At 44.4% G+C, this 24,493-nt stretch overlaps 1 protein-coding gene across 3 annotated transcripts in view; it reads left to right on the plus strand.

The window, feature by feature from the left end:
• Positions 1–17,734: 17,734 nt before the first annotated feature.
• The window catches only part of p4ha1a (prolyl 4-hydroxylase, alpha polypeptide I a), a 130,949-nt gene continuing 124,190 nt past the window's right edge, over positions 17,735–24,493 (plus strand). For all 3 annotated transcript variants that reach the window (XM_052113074.1, XM_052113072.1, XM_052113073.1), the window contains exon 1: positions 17,735–17,868. The gene's annotated coding sequence lies outside the window, so the exon portion shown is untranslated. The remainder of the gene's footprint in view (positions 17,869–24,493) is intronic.

Consider the following 24,493-nt stretch of genomic DNA (forward strand, 5'->3'; position numbering starts at 1 on the left):
GAGCTATACGTACTCTGTTTCAAAAAGAAATAGTCTCTGTTCCAAATGTTGTTGCTTATTTGAATAACCTTACTCCAAATCTGGACTGGAAGAAAAATTAGTTAATTTTAAATAAGGTTAAGGAAGTGTCTTTTAAAATGCTGCATCGCTATTATCCCTCCAAGATATTTCTACGAAGATATAAGAAGGACATTGATGTGGATTGCTCATTTTGTCAAATGGCTCAAGAAGACCTGCATCATTTATTTTGGACTTGTCCCCACTCTTGCACTTTTTGGCAAGATATCTGTACATTTATCTCCCAATATATTGACTTTGAATTCTCACTTTCCTATGACAGTGTATTGTTTTGTGACTCGTGGATTCGGTGATCTGCTGAGAATGCCTTTCTGAGTTCAACGTGAACACGCTCAAACTCTGAGTTTCAAACTCTTGATTGAGTGAACTAACCATACGCAGGTGTACTGGAACCAGCATACCCAGAGTAAGCAAGGAATGGGTTAATCAACTGAGATTTCAGGGTGTATATGTGAAGGTAAGTTAACCTTACTTTCTGCAATACACCCCAGGCATTAAAGTCAAACTATCATACCATGTGCAACGGTTATTGGCGGGAGCTTGCAGTTTCACCATGGTGAAGAGAAGGTCGATAGCATTTCCTCAACCATATTATATTGTATTATTTTGTATTATAACTGCATTTCCTCAACCATATTATATTGTATTACTTTGTATTAATGGGTAGGCCTACATTTATTTATTTGTTTATTTAATTATTTATGTACCTCCTCGCACATTTAATGATTTATATATGTATTTATGCACAATTATATGGATTAATTTACTTATTTATATATGTATTTGTGTATGTAGTTATTTATAATTTTTAGCAGGTTGCATAAAATGATGAGAAATTTCTAACTAATTTGACCCATATAAAATGACTTTTATTGGTGTAACAATAAGGTCGGGTTGATTCAGTCATATTGGACTTTTTTTTATTAAACCAATTAATTAACATGTTACCATATGCCACAGGTTTTACACAGGTTCAAGTTACTTGACAAAACAAATTATTTTGTACGAATATTCTGTGAAGTGCCTTGAGTGCCAATGCCAAGTAAATTCTGTGATCATTCAGTAATCATTACATTCTACCAGAAATGTACATTATCTGTCCTGGAAATGTTACAGTGAATAAAACTTGTATAATCCAAAAATGTCTAAAAATGAATAGATGGTTGAATTCTGTGAGTTGTTCTGTAAAGGAATTTGTAATTCATTAGGTTCTCAGATGTTTTTGTCTTTATTAAAAATACTTTTGAAAAATAGAAATCCTGAAATATGGACTGTCTTCAGCCAAATTTGAGCTACATATGTCATTGTTTTGTTATGATAAAAACTGTTATTTAAAAAAAATAACACTATTAATCAAAAAATTCAGTCGTTATCATTCACATCAATTGATTAAAAACATGAAATTATACATACATACATACATTCAATAAATAAATAGTATTATATAACTGTCCCCATGTTTTTGTCCTGTCCTGTCACATTTACATAAAACAGTACATAAAAAGTGTGCAATAGGCCTTTAAGGTTATGACTCAGAGGAAGTGACATAATTTGACCAAGGTGATGCTTACATTGATTGAGGGTGAGTTCTGTCAATGAATTGTTTGATTTTAAGTTTGATTTTGCATGTTTTTTTAGGAGGATGAGCTAAAGGGTCAGGCCCTGTCACGCTAATATATCTCAGAAAAGAATGAAATATTTTTATATCCAAAACATGTCTAAAAATGTTACTGAAATTCCTTGCTTGCATTCTAACAATTTGGATGTTAGCCTATTGACAGGCTGAGCAATGGTAGTTAAAATGGCTGACCGTCAGGCCCTGTCACATCAGGTCCTGTCACAATCATGTGTAACAGGACCTGACAGCCCTGTGACAAGGCCTTGGCATTGTTACTTTTTATTAGCTTTATTGCATATAATATGTCATAGTAAAACATTATTTGAATTAAGAGAAAGGCCACAGTTCCACAGCCAGGGCCAGGACCAGGTCCAGGGCCAGGTCCAGGGCCACATCCAGGGCCACAGCCAGGGCCAGAGCCAGGGCCTTCAAGATTAGAAAAGGACAAAATAGTGTAACATTTGAATGACATTTAAATCGTTGTGTTGTAGTATGCGTGTGTATGTTGTAGGCAAAAGCTAGAGGGGCGAAAGCGTTCCAGGAAAGAGAGAAAAAAGCTCTAGGCCAAAGTTAAAGAGCTACAAGAGGCCTTAGCAATTGAAAAAAGAGAAATAGAGCAATATAAAAAAAGGTTCCATCGGGTGCTGTTGAGGTCAGGGTCTCCAGCAACAAAAGTGCGATATGTGAGGCCAAGAAACACTCCAACTGCAAGGAAATTCCTGTTCCATGATGCATTGATTGGAGACCTACACTCTTAATAGGCCATAGGAGAACCCTTTTAAGATCTACAAAGAACCCTTTATTGTTAAGTTCTTTAAAGAACCATCTATATACTGGTGCTTTAAAGAACCCAGAAATGGTTCTTAACAGCGGTGCCACAAGGAACCCCTTTTCAGTTCCACAAAGAACCCTTTTAAGTTCCACAAGGAACCATGATATTACAAGTTCTTTAAAGAACCCTTAGTACTATGGTGCTTTAAGGAAGCAAATAAAGGTTCTTAAGAGTGATGCCATAGGAGAACCTTTTCCAGTTCCACAAAGAAACTAATATACATTAGATCTCTAAAGGACCAAGGGCTTATACAGTAATGTTAAGATACTTAGCAAAGGATGTGGTCAGTTACAATAAATAAAACATTCAAAGCCTTTGAAAGTTATAACAAATGTTTTATTAAAATTAACCATCTATAGTTTTTATAGATAAAACATTTTTTTTGCACGTATTTACTTACAAAGTTTATACAAATGACTTTGACTAGTCCCTGGGTAACATAACAAGTTAGCTGTGGTTAGCATTTCATTCTTTAATTTAACATTAACACTGAATTTTAAAAAGACAACAGACAAAATTTAAAGACAAGTTTTCCGTACATTTTTGGGACACTCAATTTGGAACATGTGAAACAATGAAAATGTCAGACCCATTGCAAGTGAAATGTCAACTCCTCCATCGTCATGGACCATGACATTTCCATCTATTTTGATTGTCGCATTCGTGCTATCAAGTGGACTCCCATCACAGCTACCTAACTCCAGCGTGGGTGTTGGAGTCACCGGATCCTGACAATGAAAAAAGACCTGTCAGTCCTAGCATTATATACAACATCTCAAATCAAAGTACGGTTTGGTGATGGGAGTAGTAGATGATGATTTAGGATTATTTTGAAGAGATAATGATGATGATAATTTTGTAAACTTACCTTATCAATAGTGAAAAGTTCATCTTGGTTCTCTTTAAAAAAACTGGACAGGAGCAAGACAGCTGCATTGACCATTTGCCCTGTACACAATGAATAAGAACTCTAGTGAAAAGGCTATTCATTTCAAGAACTATCCTTATTTTAGTTTAAGAAGTCTTTAAAATGCAACAATTAACAAATTTCTAGTTTGTTTAAAATGTTTAAAAATATTTTCTACAGAAGTTGGACTAAATGTGGTATTGAGCCGGTTTCTTTTGTGCAAGTGAAGAAGCAGTGTATTTTTATGTCACAGAGAACAAAAGAGAACCATAAAGCATGCATCTGTTTAGACTAGTTTGTTGTTACTGATTGTATATTGCATTCATGTGCTTAGCAGTCATGTGCTTATCAGATATATCTATGACTCTGCTCAACACTACAAATACTACTAAATGTATGTAAACGGACTGCTGTAATCAACACTCAGCCCCCCACCCCCCTTGCCAAATCTACACCCTTGTCAACACTAATAATAATTGTTTAATCACAACAGCTGATCTTGTAATCTTGAATATTCGGCAGCCCTAATATATTTACCACAGAATGTACATGAGTATTCCTAAAAAATCACAATATTATATTGTCTAGATGTCTCCAGTGTTTTCCATAACCATGAGAACATGGTGTCAAACACTTGTGCAGTAATGAGCAAACAAACCTCTTCTTTCTTCATCAGTCATACATTTCTCCAGTGCCCAGACACATTGAAGCTTCAGAGGGCATTTTGGTGCCTTTTGTACAATACTGTTGGCCATCTTTGAAATATTTGTCAACAGTAGTTTGTACGCATCAATTTGATAACCTTCATCTCTTCCAAAAGCTAAAATAAGACAAAGTACATTATATTATTTCATGAAATATATGGAAATTGTGGACAGCAGGGTCTTGGCACCATCTAATTAATGAATGACAACAAAAAAAAAGAAAAACACAGATTGATCGACCACTGATCTTTATTTGCCAATATACCTCAAATGAGAGCTCACGATCGAGTCTAAAATCAGGACCAATATTTAGTTATGTCACAAAATCATAAATACATGTCAGAGAAGCTTCTGTTACTAAAGATATTATGCATGTTTTTGACTAGAAATGCATTGTTTTGATTAGAAATGGAAAATATGCACTTCTTGTTTTGCATCTTAAGATAGAGATGTGCTGAGTTTAGCCAAAAGATGGTTATTACATTTGTAGAGTTGTAGACCAAGAACAATTTTATAATATACATTTTTTTTTATAGAAAACTTTTCGGATTTGGGTGAAGAATTTAAATTTTGGTACATCACTAAAACATATATATAGAAAAAGATGATGTGCAGGGGATTGGGGTATTGCCGCCGCAGGTCTTCTGTTTCAAATGAACGCTCTGCAAGAATTCATGTGTACCGTCCACCTGGTCTAGATAATGAGTGCTAAACCTGAATCTTAAAGAGGTCATGAATTGCAAATTCAAATTATCCTTCATCTTTTGACAAATCATTATGCTATAAAAACATATTGTAAGTTTTAGAATTCAAAACTTCAAAAGTTGTTGTAGGCCAATATATCAGCATAGGCCAATACATTGACTGATGTTTGTCATTTTTTAGTTTTCTTGTTTTCACGATTAGTGTCAGAAGCGGGTATTTTAATTTATTGTGGCACACTTTCTTTGCAGCGTGGAGAATCTCTGTGTGAAGCTCAGAAGGCTGGCATGGGAGTGTCTTCTAAATAAAGATGCGCTTTAAAAAAAAATTTGATATGCATTGATGTATGCACTCAAATAATCATAGTATCATAGGTTATGATCGATGGATCATTACACCTCTAGTAAACTGTCTGAAATTACACAGCGCGGTACATTTTTCTGCAGCATATAAGTTATTTTTACGTGTTTGGCAAGGGGCTCTTTAAAAATGTATATAACAGAATGATTAGCTTTATCTCTCAAATAATTTGGTCAACAATAATGGAAAGTGATGTTCAAATATTTTAACCTATTACATTCTATATTCATATTAGCACACAACCCTTCACATCTGAAATTTGGAGGATGTGAATTGTTACTTTGGTAAAGTTTTAGGGAAGATTTCAGAAACCAAATTTGATTTATCTCTACAAAAGATAACGTACATAGATTGCAGACTAATACCGTCATAGAGAGCATGCACCAATTAATTTTTCATCTTATTCCTTTGATGTGACTTCAGTTGAGGGTCTTGATTCTTCAGTGCAGTCATGAGGAATGGTTGAACGTGAAGTTGGACACTCGCTTGTAAAGTATAATTTGTCTAATTAAATAAACAAACTAACATCATCGACTTTACAAGTCATGTTTCTTCCTAGACATGACCAACACCATCTGCATTGCAAATTTGTACTCCATTTGATAAATCAGTTTATATTATAGCTGCAACTCTTTTAGTGCATCAAGTGCAGTCATGAACTAGATGCACTAAAAGAGTTGCAGATCCGCTCACCCAAGATCCGCACACCCATTCGTTCTGTGAATTTCATGAGCGTTGGGCCATCAACTTCATTTTCTAGAAATTAAGGGGGAAAAAACACCCGGCATGAGGTAAAAGTACATCTTATACAACAAAAAAGTGAGTAAATTAGAGCTGTTGTTGTTATACAAATATATTCATAAAGTGCAAAGTTTGATAGTTTACATGAACACTTTAAACCAGGGGTCACCAGTCCTGCTCCTGGAGGGCCACAGTCCTGCAGAGTTTAGCTTCAACCTAGTCCAAGTGTGTGCCTCAATCAGTATATCACATGAATTTGTGCACTGTCAAGGGTGTTGATCCACTGAAAATTGGGACACTTATGACTGAATCACCTTTGGGCCACATGATTAAACACAGCCAGTAGTAATCAACAACATTGCTGTATAAATGAAACTTTTGTAATTTTTTATGGTAGATTTTAGAATCAACAATGATTTTATAAAAGATAAATTACATAAAGGAGTGAATTTTTTAATCTTCTTCTAAAACAATTATGAGGTGAGAGACTTCAGAAGACATGACGTCATTTCCGGTAAGGAAACAACATAGTGAGCAACGATGCCCCCTGGAGCATTGTGGGATTTTCTGAAACAATTTTGACATTGGGACACCCCGTAAAATGGCCAATTCTCTGACTACTGAACTGGCGAGCTAAATGAGGTGCACCCTAACTTACACCTCTGAAAGTTTCTGGTAGTCCTGAAGAACTTGACTAGCTGGTTCAGTTGTGTTTAACTCCACTGGACTGTGGCCCTCCAGGGCCAGAATTTGTGACCCTTGCCTCAAACAATAGAAGACCCTTATGCATGGGCTTTTATTAATGCAAATGCCAAAGATGGACAAAGCAGTTACCTTTAAACATATACAGATTTGAATGGCTGATATAGGAATGTGATGAAATCTTTTTCAGAAATATGGTAACAGTCAAGTGGATGAAAATCAATTTCATCTCCAGGGCTCAGAAGGACATTTGTTTCTGTCTTCTTGATATAGAAGGCATGGAAATGGCTCTCAAATGCCACTGTGTGGAAGACATTAGCAACACCAATTTGTCTGTATATTCAGTATGTGTGTGACCTGCACAAACAATGGAACCTCATCTCCATTGAACAAATCAACAATGAAGAAGTCTTATTTGACAGTGTCCACCACAACTTCCTTTGTTTTCCAAAGCTTTTCGTCCAGTGACAAGGCTGTTTGCAGGCCTTGAAAGTGTTCTTGTACACACAGGCAATTCATTCAAAGTGACTGGAGTTGTACAGTGGGGGACATCTAAACTTGAGATGTTCCACTCCCAGCACTGTCTGAGTTGATTTCTTTTGGCCAATGAGTAGCAAATATTTTTGAAGTTCTTCATGACATTGGAAAAATTTTTGAAATACAAGTGCTGACAACAGGTGCAAGTAATATCTCACATATTTCCCGAAGTACAAGATACAATTGCCACTGCTTATTGTTGGGTGCAACTTTATCTCCAACCACAAAAGGAAGCAATTGAAATAGAGTCCACTTCTCAACAGCTTTTCCAACAATATGTCCATCAGCCGGAAGTTTTTCAGAAATGAATGGTGTTTTGTGGTGAATGCCATTATGATCATACCTGAAGTGTTTTGGGCCAAAATTCAGTTCACGAACACTTACATATTTTTCCTTGTGCTGTGTTTTGATGATCAGCTTGAGAGTAAGTGGTATGACTCCCTCTAAAACATTGTGCATAACATCAGGAGGAAATGCTTGTGTGACCTCAAAGTTAGGTAGTTTACTGAAAGCACAGGGTCCAGTAACACTGTATACTGCGCTAACGCGTGGGTCATCTGCGACACACTTTAAATGATAACTGTGCACAGCAGAGGTCCGAAGCACACAATTCTCTTCATTTGTCTTACTTGAAAGGTCATTGTAATGGCAAAGGCAGTATCTGCAGATTCGACCATTACTAAATGATCCTGAAAATCCAGCAAGAGCATGAGCTGAAAGGTTATCTGCAGATATATTTGTAACAGTTCCTCTGATACAATGTGGGATACCTTTATAACAGACCTTTACACCTTCATTCTGTAATTTTGCAACATCCTCAAGAAGGGGTTTTAAGACTTCTTCTACTTCGTACTGTTTCAAATGTCTGTACTTGACTAAAATTAGTAGATGGATATGCTTCAAAATAGATCGGTTCTTGGGTGCAATATTTCCAAGTGTAAAATAAAAAGCTGATAACTTGTGCAAAAGCCTTTTTGAACCTAGAGGGTTTACCACCTCAAACTCATCATTGTAGAGGTGGAGAGTCAAGAATGGTGCACTACAATTAAAAACAGTGCTTTCCTTAAAAATAGTACCATCACTAAAATCATTTATCGCGTCAAATATCCTTCAGTTGATGATAAAAGACCCTTAAAAATAGATTAAAAATATCCAGTATGGGAATATTGTTATGCTGAGCAGGAAGGCAGACGAGGTCAGACGAGGGGTTTGGATCTAAGTGCGTTTAGGTTTTATTGTTTTAAAAATAACTAGACAAACACTGGAACAAATCAAATGTCCACAATGGGAAAATAAAACAAAAACATGAAAGACATAAAAGAAGAACACAGGCTGGGAAACATCCACGGGTGGTAAAGATAACAAAAACATCTACATACACATACCATCTACAAACCTAAATGAACGACAAGGGATAGAGGAACAAACAGGGTTTAAATACACAGACACACTAATGACTAAACAACATACAGGTGAGAACAATGAAGTGCATGGGCAGTGATGAAGGCAGGGAACTATGGGAAATGTAGTGCATGACAATAGACAAGTGAAACACAGGGCGGACAACACAGAAAACGTGACATGGAACGTGATCAGTGAAACAGAAAACACGGGACAGACAACAAGGGAATCGTGACAGAGCCGAAGGAGGTGGGAGGTGGGAGGCTCTAGAGGCGGAGACCTGGAAGGCTCTGGAGGCGGAGCCGTAGGAGGCTCTGGACGCAGAGCCGAGGGAGATGGCGCCGTAGGAGGCTCTGGAGGCGGAGACCTGGAAGGCTCTGGAGGCGGAGCCGAGGGAGGTAGCGCCGTAGGAGGCTCTAGAAGCGAAGACCTGGAAGGCTCTGGAGGCTCAGGGGGCGGAGCCATGGGAGCCTCAGGAGGCAGAGCAGAGGGAGGCTCGGGAGGCTCAGGAGGCAGAGCAGAGGGAGGCTCTGGAGGCGGAGCCGTAGGAGGCTCGGTAGGCTCAGGGTGCTCGGGAGGCGGAGCCGTTGGAGGCTCCGGAGGTTCAGGCTGCTCGGGAGGCGGAGCCGTAGGAGACTCTGGGGGCGGAGCCCTGGGTGGCTCAAGAGACTTGAGAGGAGGAGCCCTGGAAGACTCGAGGCTCGAGAGGCGGAGCCCTGGGAGGCTCGAGAGGCGGAGCCCTGGGAGGCTCGAGAGGCGGAGCCCTGTGTGGCTCGAGAGGCGGAGCCCTGTGTGGCTCGAGAGGCGGAGCCCTGTGTGGCTCGAGAGACTTGAGAGGCAGAGCCCTTGGAGGCTCGGGAGGCGGAGCCCTGGGAGGCTCGATAGACTTGAGAGGCGGAGCCCTGGGAGGCTCGGGAGGCGGAGCCCTGGAAGGCTCGAGAGACTTGAGAGGAGGAGCCCTGGGAGGTTCGGGAGGCAGAGCCCTAGAAGGCTCGAGAGGAGGAGCCCTGGGAGGCTCGAGAGGGAGCCCTGGAAGGTCCAGAGGCGGAGCCCTGGAAGGCTCGAGAGGCGGAGCCCTGGAAGGCTCGAGAGGCGGAGCCCTGGAAGGTCCGAGAGGCGGAGCCCTGGAAGGCTCGAGAGACTTGAGAGGCGGAGCCCTGGAAGGCCCGAGAGGCGGAGCCCTGGAAGGCCCGAGAGACTTGAGAGGTGGAGCCCTGGAAGGCTCGGGACGAGGAGCCCTGGAAGACTCGGAAGGCTCGAGAGGCAGAGCCCTGTGTGGCTCGAGAATCTTGAGAGGCGGAGCCCTGGAAGGCTCGAGAGGTGGAGCCCTGGGTGGCTTGAGAGGCTTGAGAGGTGGAGCCCTGGGAGGCTCGGGAGGCGGAGCCCTAGGAGGCTCGAGAGACGGAGCCCTGGGAGGCTCGGGAGGCGGAGCCCTGGGAGGCTCGGGAGGCGGAGCCCTGTGTGGCTCGAGAATCTTGAGAGGCGGAGCCCTGGAAGGCTTGAGAGGCGGAGCCCTGGGTGGCTTGACAGACTTGAGAGGCAGAGCCCTGGAAGGCTCGGGAGGCGGAGCCCTGGGAGGCTCGGGAGGTGGAGCCCTGGGAGGCTCGGGAGGCGGAGCCCTGGGAGGCTCGGTAGACTTGAGAGGCGGAGCCCTGGGAGGCTCGGGAGGCTCGAGAGGAGGAGCCCTGGGAGGCTCAGGAGGCGGAACCCTAGAAGGCTCGGGAGGCGGAGCCCTGGGAGGTTCGGGAGGCAGAGCCCTGGAAGGCTCGAGATGCGCTGGCTCTTGGACGGTCATGGCTACAGGCGCTGGCTCTGGGACGGTCGAGGCTACAGGCGCTGGCTCACTGACGTTCGAGGCTACAGGCGCTGGCTCACTGACGTTCGAGGCTACAGGCGCTGGCTTGTTGGCCGTGGTATGCATGGGCTCGGGTTTGTCAGACATAGAAGGCAGAGCCACGGGAGGTTCTGGGGCGGAGCCGTGGAAGACGGAGGCTTTAGAGCAGAACCCTTCCCTCTTCTCCTCCTCCTCCGGGCGGACGAAGTTGGCAGCGCTGATATGTTGACCACGGCAGGCGTGGGGGTTGGCTCACTCACCGTGGCTGGCGAGGAAAGCCCAGAGGCGGGAGCCGGGATCAAGAGATGTGGTTCCCCGGCAGCAAATTCCTCCACGACGAGTTCCACATACTCTTGCCAGGTGTAGTCTCCGGTCTCCGGTAACTCCCACCATCGGTGTTTGGGTACACCGAACTGATACGCCTCCTTCAGGGTATTGTCATCCCAGCCGGTGTAACTGGCCACGCTGGCGAAGAAGTGGGTGAACTCCCGAACAGAGAAGTCCGCCTGTGTTAGCTCCTTGAGGAACACCGCTAGATCCATTTTGGGTCGATCGTTCTGTTAAGGATGTAGATGAAGGCAGACGTGGGGCGAGGATCTACTTGCAGTGTTTCTTTATTAGATAGGGTGAAAACTAAACAGACAAAACCAGAACAAAGGAAATACCCGCAATGGGGAAATAAAACAAAAAACACGGAAAACATTCAAAGGTTTAACAGGCAGGATAAACATACAAAGAGCACAGAAACAGGCGTCCACACAGACAAGGGAATGGAGAACAAACAGGGTTATATACACTGGAGACATGATGATGACAAACGACAATCAGGTGAGCACAATGACACAGGGCTGGCAGTGATGAGGGCCGGGGATCATGGGAAGTGTAGTTTTAAACAAAGACAAGTGAAACCCAGGTCAGACAACAAGGGAATCGTGACAAATATACTGAAATGTGTCCTTTGTTCCAGAGGAGTCTTCACCTAGAGTGTATTCCACAGGCTCAATAAGAGAAAGTTTGTCATCGCAATATTTGTCAAGTTGATAGGTACCACTCACAGCACTAAAGAAGTGCTCCAGCAAATTAGATTGTGTTAAAAGTGACCACTCTGGATTGTTGAGGTCAACGTTTACCTTTTCAAGATACAGTGCCAAAAGTTCTTTATAACTCTATATGAAAATAATTAAAAAGTGCCTTTACATCACTAATGACTGTTCCATGCACAGATCTTGGAATTACATGGCTCCCAAGCGTTAAACAGAAAAGTGCACTGACTTTATAAGATTGTCAACAACACTGCCAACAGTAATGTTTGTAGATTCAGTACTTTCCTCTGGGACTGAAGAACAGCTCGGAGGTGTATCAAGCTCAGTTTCTATAATGGTGTCTCTCTCTCTCTCTCTCTCTCTCTGTGTTTCCGTCGGATGTGATTATGAGGGGATTTTACTTTGGAATACTGATGAGGACAACTGTCAATTCCAATATAATTGGAATAATCCAAATCCAAATATCCGATATTGCATAAAAATATTTCAAAACCACTAGTTCAGATTACAGACGCATTAAAAAGCACAAAAATATAAAATATAAAAACAAGATTTATTTTTTTTTATTCCATTCCAAACAAGTTTTTCTAATAAAATGTTATATTTTACATGTAAACTAATGCCGTTGTTTAGTAATTTTGAGGTAAAAAGTGTATAAAAACATACATTAAAAAAAAGTACCACATATCCACCAAAACACAGCACAAATGTAGAGATAAGTAAATAATAATAAAATATATTATTTGTTTTATTAAAATAAAAATCAAGAGCAGCAATGGTTATCACAGTTGGCTACTTACAATTTTGTTATTAAGTTCCGCCCTGGAAGAGTTAATCAGAATGCTGATGCACTGTCTCAACAGGCCATGAATGATGTGTTTCCAGGAACAGAAGTTCCTCAAGTTTTACGGCAGCAGTTGAGGGGGCGAGCTCCAGGGTGTGCAGTGGTGAGTGTCAATGAAATTGCTGCATTCCCTGGATGTTCACAGCAGGTAGATCTTTCTTGTTTGCAGAGGGCAGATCCGGTTACTGGCCCTATTATGAAGGCCTGGTGTGCGGGCAGCAGTTTACGTTCTTCTGAATTAATTGATGTGGATGATGTGGCTGTAAAAGATCTGGCTAGGCAGTGGGACCGATCGTGGGAGAAGGAGGGATGTCTCTATCGTTTAGCTTATGGTGGTCACCGAGAGATCTATCAGCTAAAACTTCAAAGGGAGATGTTTAGTAGTTTGAATGATGGCCACGGAAATCAAGGGAAAGATCGAACTGTAGAATTGGTGAAGCGTCGGTGTTACTGGCCAGGAATGGTGAGAGATGTGGAGCAGTGGTGTCGGGAGTGTCAGCGGTGTATTATTGCTAAAGCGGTTCAGCCAAAGGTGAGGTCTTTTATGGGAATGCTACAAGCATTAGCGGTTGATTTTACGGTGTTGGAGCCGGCAAGTGATGGGAGGGAGAATGTTTTGGTGCTCACTGATGTTTTCTCTAAGTTCACTCAGGCCATCCCCACTCGGGATCGGTGAGCAAGCACTGTGGCAGAGGTTTTGGTCCGCCATTGGTTTCACTTGTTTGGGGTCCCTTGTCGTCTGCATTCAGACCAGGGACAGAATTTTGAAAGTAACCTTATTAGCCAGTTATGTAAGGTTTACGGTGTACAGAAAAGTCGCAATACCCTGTACCATCCGCAGGGTAATGGGCAGTGCGAACATTTTAATCAGACTCTCCATGATTTGTTGCGGACGTTGCCCCCAGAGAAAAAGAAGCGTTGGCCTCAACATCTGCCACAGCTTGTCTATGCTTATAACACCACAGTGCATTATTCTACTGGTATGAGCCCATATTTTGTAATGTTTGGTTGTGAGCCCAAATTACCAGTTGATTTTTTGTTAAATAATCAGTTGGAAGTAACCACAGAGACGCCTGAACAGTGGATTGTGGAACACCAAGGTAGGCTTCGCGCAGCATATGGGGAGGTACAGGAGAGATTGAGAGACAAGGTCGCTCGTCGTAATAGACGATATGAGGGTAAGGTAAATGACCAGGGTTTTAGAGAGGGTGAGTTGGTCTACCTTAGAAACCATCATCGGGGACGAAATAAAATCCAGGATGTGTATGACTCCTGCTTGTATAAGGTGGTTTGTGAACCAGGAGAGCAGGGGGTTGTGTACTCGGTGGCTCCAGTGTCTCAGGTAGGGCCTGTGAAGCAGGTACATCGGATGGAAATGCGTAAGACATTTGTTGACCCTGTATTAAGTGATGTAGACTCTGCGGTGTCTGATAGACCGGCTAGCTTGAGTAGTGGGTCTACTACTGATTCCGATAGTGACTCAGCCTCGTGTGTATTATTGCACGGTGATTGTGATTTGTCTCCTAGTACAGTAGAGGGTGGTGCCCTGGAGGGTCACCCAGTATCAGAGGTCCGACCCTTAGGGCTAAGGATTTCTAAAAGAAGTACAGTTGGCCAGCACTCAAATCCTCATTGATTACCTAGAAGAGTAGCTGCACCAATAGTTAGAGAGGAGTTGGAGGCCTGGGAATAGAGTTAATGTTGTTTTTAGTGATGAGGGCAGTTTTTTTTGTTAGTTCATCAGCGGGTCGCCGATTTATTTCTGGGGGGAAGAATGTAGCCGGTGAGGTGGTTACCAGTAGAGGGCCTGGCCAGTTAGGCAATGAGAGGGATTCAGAGAATCATACACTAAACTGAAGAACCTATACTGAAACATAAAGAACATTTTTAATCTCCAAAGAACCATGTAACTCAAATTAAAAACCCTACATCATTAAAAATGGTTCTTGATAAGAACAAGGTTCTTTGTGGAACCTAAAGTGCTGCAAAGAACCATTTAAGGACCTTTTTTTTTTACATCAACACATTCAACAAGCAGGTAATAGTCAGGAAAAACAAGAAAGACAGGGATGATTGTGAAGAAATACAGGCTACAGAAATATGCCCAAAGTACCCTTGGCTTTACCTGAAGGAGATGGAAGTCAGTGGGAGGGAATCCATACTCCTTCTCAAGAAAGAAATGTGTCCGCATGGAAGAGGAATTCAAAAACAATGTAAGAGCCTTTTACACCAGAGATTAAGTAAGCCGTGTGACAATGGGAAAAAGCAGACCGTAACACAAGCCAAAATCAGGATACAAAAGAGATTCCTTGTGGACACCCTAAAGAACCTGCACAAGAAATACTTGGCAGAGAATACAAGGAAATCAGTTTCCTATTCTCAGTTTTGCAGACTTCGGCCGCTTTCTGTTAGGGAAACGTGCTTGTGCAAATTACATGAGAACCTGGGCTTTGTAGCTCAAAAGCTTAACAGCATGAAGTTTCTCAGCACCCCTGAACTGGAAACGTTGATGTCAGAGATCTGTTGTGATCAAAACAACAAAGACTGCATGTATAATGACTGTGGGAACTGCAAAGCAAGGACTTACCATTGCTCAGGGAGTATGAAGGCTCCACCTGGGTGGAATACATGCAGTGGGTCACAGAGGACACAAAAGGACAAACAAAGGACAACATTGAAACAACTTTCAAGAAGACAGTGAAAAAGAAGGTTGAGATCATGCTAGATGATCTCATCGAGCACTTCAACTGCATGCTTTTGAAATTCAAACACCATACACTCAAATTTAGACAACAGTACAGATCCTGCTGGGAACTGAAGAGGAACCTGACTGAGAATGAATGTATCTTCATGTGGACTTCTCTGAGAATTACATATGTAAATATGCATCTGAGATCCAGGCAGTGCACTTTTGTGCATCCCATGAGCAAGCAACGCTGCACACTGGAGTTTTATATATAGGACCAGATGCTGAGACAGTGTGCTTCGGCACCATCTCACCATCATGTCTAAAGGGGCCAGCCATATGGGAACATCTAAGCCCCATTCTGTCCTATGTCATGAACTTCTTCCCTGCTGTCAAAGTGGTCCATTTACTCAGTGATGGACCTTGTATGCAGTACCGCCAGAAGGGGAACTTCTACCTTTTCACCTCCCTCCTCTACAAAAAGGGATTCCAAGCTGGAAATGGAATTTATTTGAGGCCATGATGGGGTTGGAGGTGTTCTGTTGCACACAGGCACCACTCTGAAACTGTTCTACATAAGTGAAGCATCCATTGACAAGGCAATGAAGGGCATGCCAGACAGCATCCTACAAGTCCCATCAACAATGAGAATACATCAGGTTGTCACTACCTCTCCTGGGCAGATGTTGTACCGGGATGTAAGCTGTATGTGCACTGTACACAAGATTCTACAGTGCACGTGTTATAACACAAAAGGCATTCAGCTTCAACTCACCAAGCACACCAATATCAGAAGAGATTGAATGGGGTCCAGAAGTCATTCAAAAGTGGTGTGTCATAAAATATGATGGAGACCTCTACACAGGCATTATCACCTGCATTGATGAGGTTCAGGTGAGATGCATGCACCATGTGGGAGAGAACCGATTCTTCTAGCCCACCAGAGAAGATATGATCTGTATGTATTCGAGGATGTCATTTGTTTCATTCCACCTCCTCAGCCTGTAACCACACTTCATCATGAGATCCAAAGGGACATTTGGGCAAAGCTTGCTGGAGGATTAGAAAATAATTCTCTTGAAATGTATGTTTGTTATGGTTATTACACATGTGTGCAAAAAAGTAGTTTTTGTGTTTACTCCTGTGTTTGTACCATTACTGTATCTGGTCATGTTGTTGTTAAATGCATTTTTAGTTTTATTAAATTGTTGAATAAAATATGTTTTTATATCGAAATATCGTTAAATAAATATTTAATAAAAAAAAATGAAGTTTGGTCTCAATCAGTTGTCAGTGTAACGATGTTGACAAAACAGGCAGAGACGAAGATGAACCCAAGTGCAGTTTATTCTTAAAGTGTGGAAACCAGTATCCCCAACTATAAATGTGAGTAACAAAAACAAGAAACCATGGACCTAACTAAATATGACAAAACTATACATGACATGAAATAACTATGACTAAGGCTATGCTGGAACAAAACAAGGTTACAAGCAAGCTGGCTATACTAAACTTTGGCAAAAACAACAAGGTTACATGAACAATACCTGACAAATGACAAAGGCAAACATGAGGGTTTAAATACACAAGACATGGATAACAAAGGCCAATGAACAAACAGAACTCTAAAACAAGATAACAACCAATGACAAACTAGAACTGCATCAAAGTAATCAAACAATGAACCAATGAAAACCAGACACATAAACATGGAGGGAAAAAAGGACACATGAACACGACTGGGGAACAGGAACTTTAACAAGAAATTTCAAAATAAAAGTACACAAACAAAAGGTAACTGAGAATATATCACAGTCAGTCATATTCTAATGAATTAGGTCCTTGTTATATGTAATTGGCTGAACTTTAACGTATTAGTCTAATATTACATTAACATTAAAATTTAATAAGAAATTAAAATAGGAATGTTTACAAATACTTAAAGAAAACAAACATATCTTTTCCTGCAGTCAGTCCTGTCACAACACTGTCAGCCCTGTCACGCCACAGTCAGTCCTGTCACACAAAATATTATGATATAACAATTCATTATTTGAGAAAATATTGATGAATAGATCTTTCTAACTGTAGATAAAGGTGGGGGTACTTATCCACCATTACATGTTTGTAATGTTTGTAAAATCTCCTATGTAAATGTATATATCTAACATATATAAATTTGTCTGTGACAGGGCCTGACAATTTAGGTGTGAAATGCATATATCAATGTAATTTATTCAAGCATAAAAACATGCTGAGATGGCATGATGTGTGTTTCTCATAGTTTAACATGTCTTCCATGTGACTCAATGTTCAGATTTCAAGAATTCTATCTTTTTTCCATCAAGATTTTTCAAAGTGGAATTGTACGTTTCTGGTAGAATGTCAAATATTGCAAATAAAATTGCAAAAATGATGGTATCAGATGGTAATGGTTATAACCATTACATCTGATACCATCATTTTTGCAATTACAGCATCATACTTGTTGTGCATTAGATAATAAACTGTGATTAGATTTTAAACGTTCCTCTCCTTCCCACACAGTTCATACTTATTAAACAGTTATCTAAATATAATGGCTATATATATTTAAATATTTCACAACTGGATCACAATGCAAATAATAAAACACGTGTTGTTCGTCATGCATGTGTTTGTGTTGCTGTGATGTGACTGTGGCGCATTTTCCACTGTGTGAGCAGCAGATGGCACTACAGCACAGAACAAACAGTTTCTTCTGTAGCTCTTTTCACAGTTCAGCTGCTGTGAAATGTACAGCTTTATAAAATCAGACGAGCGGCTGAGGATAGAAGCAGAGAGTCGCAATTAATCGATTTTATCAACATTTTGCTGCGACTGAAATTCAGGAAGGAACGGTAAGTTGACCTACTCATTATGCCTTCAAGTAAACATGTTTACAGACCATCGCAAACTAGCACTATCATGCACACGAACTCAAGAGACTAGAAATTTCCCACATATTTCCAGTTTTCCCGTTTCGTGTGCTGCCGTAGCTCGCTGCTTGTATTTTGTGGTAAAACGACGGTTTTCAATAAGTTTCCTTGTATTAAATCTATATTTTTTTTTCTTGGATTTGGTATTGTAGATTTCACTAGTCGCTATTGAAAATCATCTCGCGTTCTGATTCAATCAATAACGCTGCGATTATGAAATATGAATCGTTCTACACAGAGTTGGCTTATGATATCAACCTCCGTGTACGCATGTAAAATACACTATCGTTTTTTTTGTTTGTTTGTTTTTTACACAAATATATCCCAACATATTCTTTAGTTTCTTTGTTATTACAATTGACGTTAACGCATATGTTTGGGCTCTGTATTTCTGTTCTGAGTATGTAAAGAACCAAGTTTTGGGCTGTTTCAATTTAGTGAGAAGTTACTATGGTGTAGTAATAATAAAGTAGCAGTGTTTGACTCCAGTGCAGAAATCGGCTCATACACGGGGGGAGGGGAAAGGACGTGGCACTCAGTCCACCCTCAGTTTACAAATACTTTAGTTAATGTACCAACATTGCAATAACAGTTAGCCATTGGTAATAACATTTAAGGAATTCAGATCAGTCCCTCTATCATCAGCTGACTGTGGCAGGACTATGGTACAGTGACGGTATCAGATAGTAATAATATTATACACACACTATTATCTAATATATTTATAGATAATTATAGATAAATGTTTACAAAGGTGTATTTATTTATTCTAATTTGCAAAAATAATATAAATGCAATAACTATCAGATTCTGGAAACCATGATCAATTTTTTAATTACAATGGGAGTAGTCATTCTCTATCTATTACATACCACACTGAGTAACCATCCATCACTTAACCTAAGGCTACTACTTTTTTAAGGATTTCAGGAAATCCTACTCTACAAGTTTGTACTAGTTTCTCCAGGCTTGCCAGTTTAGTTCAATCAAATCTTCTCATCACATTCTTGCCTTTAATGGTCAAAAGACTTGATAAATGATACATTTTTAGTTAACAACATTATAAACAGGTATTTGTTCATGTTTTAATAGATGAAGTCCAAGGGCGAGTCTAGCCCCTTTTTAGGGGTGCTTCAGCTCCCCTAAGAAGGAGATCAGCACCCCTAAAACTTGGAGTAAGAAATGTTGTTATTCTAAAAATTTTGTTCATCTTTGACAAGGTTTGACAAGGTAGTGAGCAAAATGTATGTGTTAAGGATGAAAATGTCCAAAACATACTCCGTAGTTTGTGGTTTAAAATGTATGTGTTAAGGATGAAAATGAAAACACCCCCGCCTAGCAAATGGTATCATCCTCTTCTCTTCTTCTACTTCTCCTCTGTACCTGCACTGCTCAGCACGACCGTCATCCAGCGCGAAACACACGCAGAGTGAGAACCCGTTATGTAGTGTTGTGAATCAACTAAGTTGCTCCAAAGCTGTGTCTCACACTTCTTTCCTTTTACCTAGAGTTGTTCCGTTTCCGAAACCATATCGGTGAGTACTGGAGTCAGTATCCTGAATCACCATGGTACACCTATAATAAGTGTTTATTTTCAGACTATTTTAGTCCAGCGGGTCGCCGCCGCTGTGGAGAAGCACAGCACCTGGGTGTAATGATTACCCTGTCTTGTCTCTCTGTTGCCCTCTTGTTTTCCATCTTGTCACTTTTTCACTTCTTAGTTTTCACTTTGTTCCCTTATTTAACTCCATAGTCCACCCGGTCTTGTTTCACTGTTGCCCTCTCGTTTTCCTTCTTATCTCTTTTAGTTGTCACTTTAGTCCCGTATTTGATTCCATAACCCTCTGTTAGCGTTCGTGCTCACTGTTCATTGTTTACACCTGCACTTGTTAATTTGCCTTTGGTTTCTGTTAATCACCTTGTTATCCTGTTTGAGTTCTGTTCTTTCATTGGCCACCTATCCTATGTTTGTGTATTTATTCCCCGTGTCTTTGTTCTGTCTTTGTCGATCGTTGTTTGGTGTAAACCCGGTATGTGTTCCCTGCCCAAGTTCTCCGTTTGATCCTTCGTGTTTTAGTTAACTGTTTTATGCTTTATTTCCCCATCGTGGGTTGTTTGTTTGTGTTTATCTTCTGTTTATTCAAATAAAGCCTCAGCTGCGTTTGGATCCGTAACTCCTCGTCTGCCTCGTTACTCCAACATTACAGAACGATCGACCGCACATGGATCCAGCAGCTATCCGAGCCAAATGTCGGCTGCTCAATTTGCAGCAAGAGCACTACCCGCTCGTAGACCACGCTCGCTACTTCCTCCTCCTGGCCAACGCTACTGACTTCCCGGACTCTGCGCTGATGGTCTTCTTCAGGGATAGCTTAAATCCCTCGCTGAGGGAGCAGGTGCCACAGGCAACGCCCGGCAGCACTCTCCGCGACTACCTGGAGATGACCCTACTAGCGTGCAGCTCACCGCACCCTGTCACACCAGCCCCACCTATCAGCGAGCCTGCCCCCACGCCGGTCGCCTTCCATGAGCCAGCGCGGCCCACTGCGTCTGCCCGGAGGAGGGAAAGAAGACGGGCATCCGCCTCCCGGCCCGCACCAACCCCGGTCTGCGAGCCTGAGCCCACGCATGTCACGGTGAGCGAGCTAGAGCCCCCGCATGTCACGGTGAGCGAGCTAGAGCCCCCGCATGTCACGGTGAGCGAGCTAGAGCCCCCGCATGTCACGGTGAGCGAGCTAGAGCCCACGCATGTCACGGTGAGCGAGCTAGAGCCCCCGCATGTCACTGTGAGCGAGCCCGAATCCTCGCCAACCACGGTAACCCAGCCAGAGCCTGTAGCCTCAGACGTCAATGAGCCAGTGCCGCAAGCCCCAAACGTCAATGAGCCAGTGCCGCAAGCCCCAAACGTCAATGAGCCAGTGCCGCAAGCCTCAAACGTCAATGAGCCAGTGCCGCAAGCCTCAAACGTCAATGAGCCAGTGCCGCAAGCCCCAAACGTCAATGAGCCAGTGCCGCAAGCCTCAAACATCAATGAGCCAGTGCCGCAAGCCTCAAACGTCAATGAGCCAGTGCCGCAAGCCTCAGACGTCAATGAGCCAGCGCCTGTAGCCTCGACCGTCCCTGAGCCAGCGCCTGTAGCCTCGACCGTCCCTGAGCCAGCGCCTGTAGCCTCGACCGTCCCTGAGCCAGCGCCTGTAGCCTCGACCGTCCCTGAGCCAGCGCCTGTAGCCTCGACCGTCCCTGAGCCAGCGCCTGTGGCCCCGATCGTCCAAGAGCCAGTGCCCAAAGCCACGACCGTCCCCGAGCAGGTGCCAGTAGCCACGACCGTCCAAGAGCCAGTGCCAGTAGCCTTGACCGTCCAAGAGCCAGTGCCAGTAGCCATGACCGTCCAAGAGCCAGTGCCAGTGCCAGTGCCAATGGCCGTGACCGTCCAAGAGCCAGCGCCTCTCAAGCCTTCCAGGGCTCCTCCTCCCGAGCTTTCCAGAGCTCAGCCATCCGAGTTTCCCGAGCTTTCCAGAGCTCAGCCATCCGAGTTTCCCGAGCTTTCCAGAGCTCAGCCATCCGAGTTTCCCGAGCTTTCCAGAGCTCAGCCATCCGAGTTTCCCGAGCTTTCCAGAGCTCCGCCTCCCGAGTTTCCCGAGCCTTCCAGAGCTCCGCCTCTCGAGCCTCTTGAGTCTTCCAGGACTCCGCCTCTCGAACCTACCAGGGGTCCGCCCCTCAAGCCTCTCGAGCCTCCCAGGGCTCCACCTCCTGAACCTCTCGAGCCTACCAGGGCTCCGCCCCCTAAGCCTCCTACGGCTCCACCCCCAGAGCCTCTCGAGCCTCCTGCAACTCCGCCTACGGGGCCTCCTACGGCTCCGCCTCCAGAGCCTCCGATTGCTCCGCCTCTCGATCCACTCAAGCCTCTGACGGTTCCGCCTCTTGAGCCTCCTACGGCTCCGCCTCTCGAGCCTCTCGAGCCTTCCAGGGCTCTGCCCCTCAAGCCTCTCGAGCCTTCCAGGGCTCCGCCCCTCAAGCCTCTCGGGCCTTCCGGAGCTCCGCCTCTCAAGCCTCTCGGGCCTTCCGGAGCTCCGCCTCTCGAGCCTCCCAGGGCGCCGTCTCTCAAGCCTCTCGAGCCTCCCAGGGCTCCGCCTCTCAAGCCTCTCGAGCCTCCCAGGGCTCCGCCTCTCAAGCCTCTCGAGCCTCCCTGGGCTCTGCCTCTCAAGCCTCTCGAGCCTCCCAGGGCTCCGCCCCTCAAGCCTCTCGAGCCTCCCAGGGCTCCGCCCCTCAAGCCTCTTGAGCCTTCCAGGGCTCCGCCCCTCAAGCCTCTCGAGCCTCCCAGGGCTCCGCCCCTCAAGCCTCCCAGGGCTCCGCCTCTCAAGCCTCTCGAGCCTCCCAGGGCTCCGCCCCTCCAGCCCCTCGAGCCTCCCAGGGCCCCGCCCCTCAAGCCTCTCGAGCCTTCCAGGGCTCCGCCCCTCAAGCCTCTCGAGCCTTCCAGGGCTCCGCCCCTCAAGCCTCTCGAGCCTTCCAGGGCTCCGCCCCTCAAGCCTCTCGAGCCATCCACGGCTCTGCCTTCCGAGCCTCCCCCAGAGCCTCCTACGGCTCCGCCTCCAGAGCCTCCAGTGGCTCCGTCTCCTGAGCCTTCCTTGGCTCCGTCTCCTGTGCCTTCCTCAGCTCCGTCCCCGGAGCCTTCCAGGCCTCCGCCTCAAGAACTGTCTACGGCGCCACCACCCTCAGCTCCGCCTCCTGAGCCTCCAGAGCCTCCCTCTGCTCCGCCTCCTGAGCTAACCAGGGCTTCGCCCCCGAGCCTCCTACGGCTCCGCCTCCAGAGCCTTCTAGGGCTCCGCCTCTAGAACCTCCCTCGGCTCCGCCTCCAGCCTTCCACGGCGCCGCCTCCCAAGCCTTCTACGGCTCTGCCCACAGGGTACACCATGGCTCTGCCTGCCTCTGCTCCGCCCCCAGGGTCTCCTGCGGCCCTGCCTATGCCTCCTGCGGCGCCGCCACCCAAGTCTTCGACTGCCCCGCCTCAGAGGTCCTCCTTGGCTCTGCCTCACGCGGCTCCGCCAGCTCCCCAGTGGCCACACCTCCCAGGTCCCCTGAACCGGCCATTGGCCCACGACCACCTCCCAGGCCACCGAAGCTGACCTCTGTCCTGTGGCCTCCTCCCAGGCCTCCTGACCCGGTCCCTGTCTTGTGGCCTCCTCCCAGGGCTTCTGACCCTGTTCCCGTCCTGTGGCCTCCACCCAGGCCTCCTGCCCCTGTTCCTGTCCTGAGTCCTCTTCCCTGGCCTCCTGACCCAGTCCCTGCCCAGTGGCCTCCTCCCAGGCCCCCGACCCGGTCCCTGTCCTTGCCAAGTGGCCAGCTCCCGGGCCATCTAAACCGGCCTCTGTTCTGCGGCCACCTGACCCTGGTCCCTTGACACACCCCCATAGACTGCTTGCCTGCCCTCTCGGCCTCCATGGTCTATCTATCTACCCTCTCCACCTCCCTGGACTGCCTAATGGCCCCCGTGGACTTCCTGCCTGCCCAGTGTACTCCCCGGTCCGCCCATGTGCCCACTTGTCTCTGTCTGTTTGCCCCTGGTGCCCTCATTTTGGTTTTTCTTTGTGGGTCTTTTTACGTCTTTTGTTGTTTTGATCGTCTGGAATCCGATCCTTAAGGAGGGGGCTATGTAATGATTACCCTGTCTTGTCTCTCTGTTGCCCTCTTGTTTTCCATCTTGTCACTTTTTCACTTCTTAGTTTTCACTTTGTTCCCTTATTTAACTCCATAGTCCACCCGGTCTTGTTTCACTGTTGCCCTCTCGTTTTCCTTCTTATCTCTTTTAGTTGTCACTTTAGTCCCGTATTTGATTCCATAACCCTCTGTTAGCGTTGGTGCTCACTGTTCATTGTTTACACCTGCACTTGTTAATTTGCCTTTGGTTTCTGTTAATCACCTTGTTATCCTGTTTGAGTTCTGTTCTTTCATTGGCCACCTATCCTATGTTTGTGTATTTATTCCCCGTGTCTTTGTTCTGTCTTTGTCGATCGTTGTTTGGTGTAAACCCGGTATGTGTTCCCTGCCCAAGTTCTCCGTTTGATCCTTCGTGTTTTAGTTAACTGTTTTATGCTTTATTTCCCCATCGTGGGTTGTTTGTTTGTGTTTATCTTCTGTTTATTCAAATAAAGCCTCAGCTGCGTTTGGATCCGTAACTCCTCGTCTGCCTCGTTACTCCAACATTACACTGGGTGACTCGTCCATAGTCATAAACGGAGAGATGTAGCGCCAGTTACAATGTTCTTCCGCAAGACACATGCAGTTCTGTTTATTAACTGCTAGAGCGTGAAACAAAAACAGCAGCGCGACAAATAAACTGCGTACCTGTGTAGTGCGTATGTGTGTCTCTGTTGGTAAAGTTTATCGTTAATTTCTCATTTTAACAATCGGGAGTCATGTAAACATGACATCACGTGCGTCTTTTCTGGTCAGTCGTCATGGAAACATGAAGCCCTGGCGTTTGGACCAGAGTAAAACAAACATATCACTGTATACCACCAGTATGTGTGAAAACACTCACTGTGGCTTT

The sequence above is a fragment of the Xyrauchen texanus genome, chromosome 40 (assembly GCF_025860055.1).
Source record: "Xyrauchen texanus isolate HMW12.3.18 chromosome 40, RBS_HiC_50CHRs, whole genome shotgun sequence".
Taxonomy (NCBI): Eukaryota; Metazoa; Chordata; class Actinopteri; order Cypriniformes; family Catostomidae; genus Xyrauchen; species Xyrauchen texanus.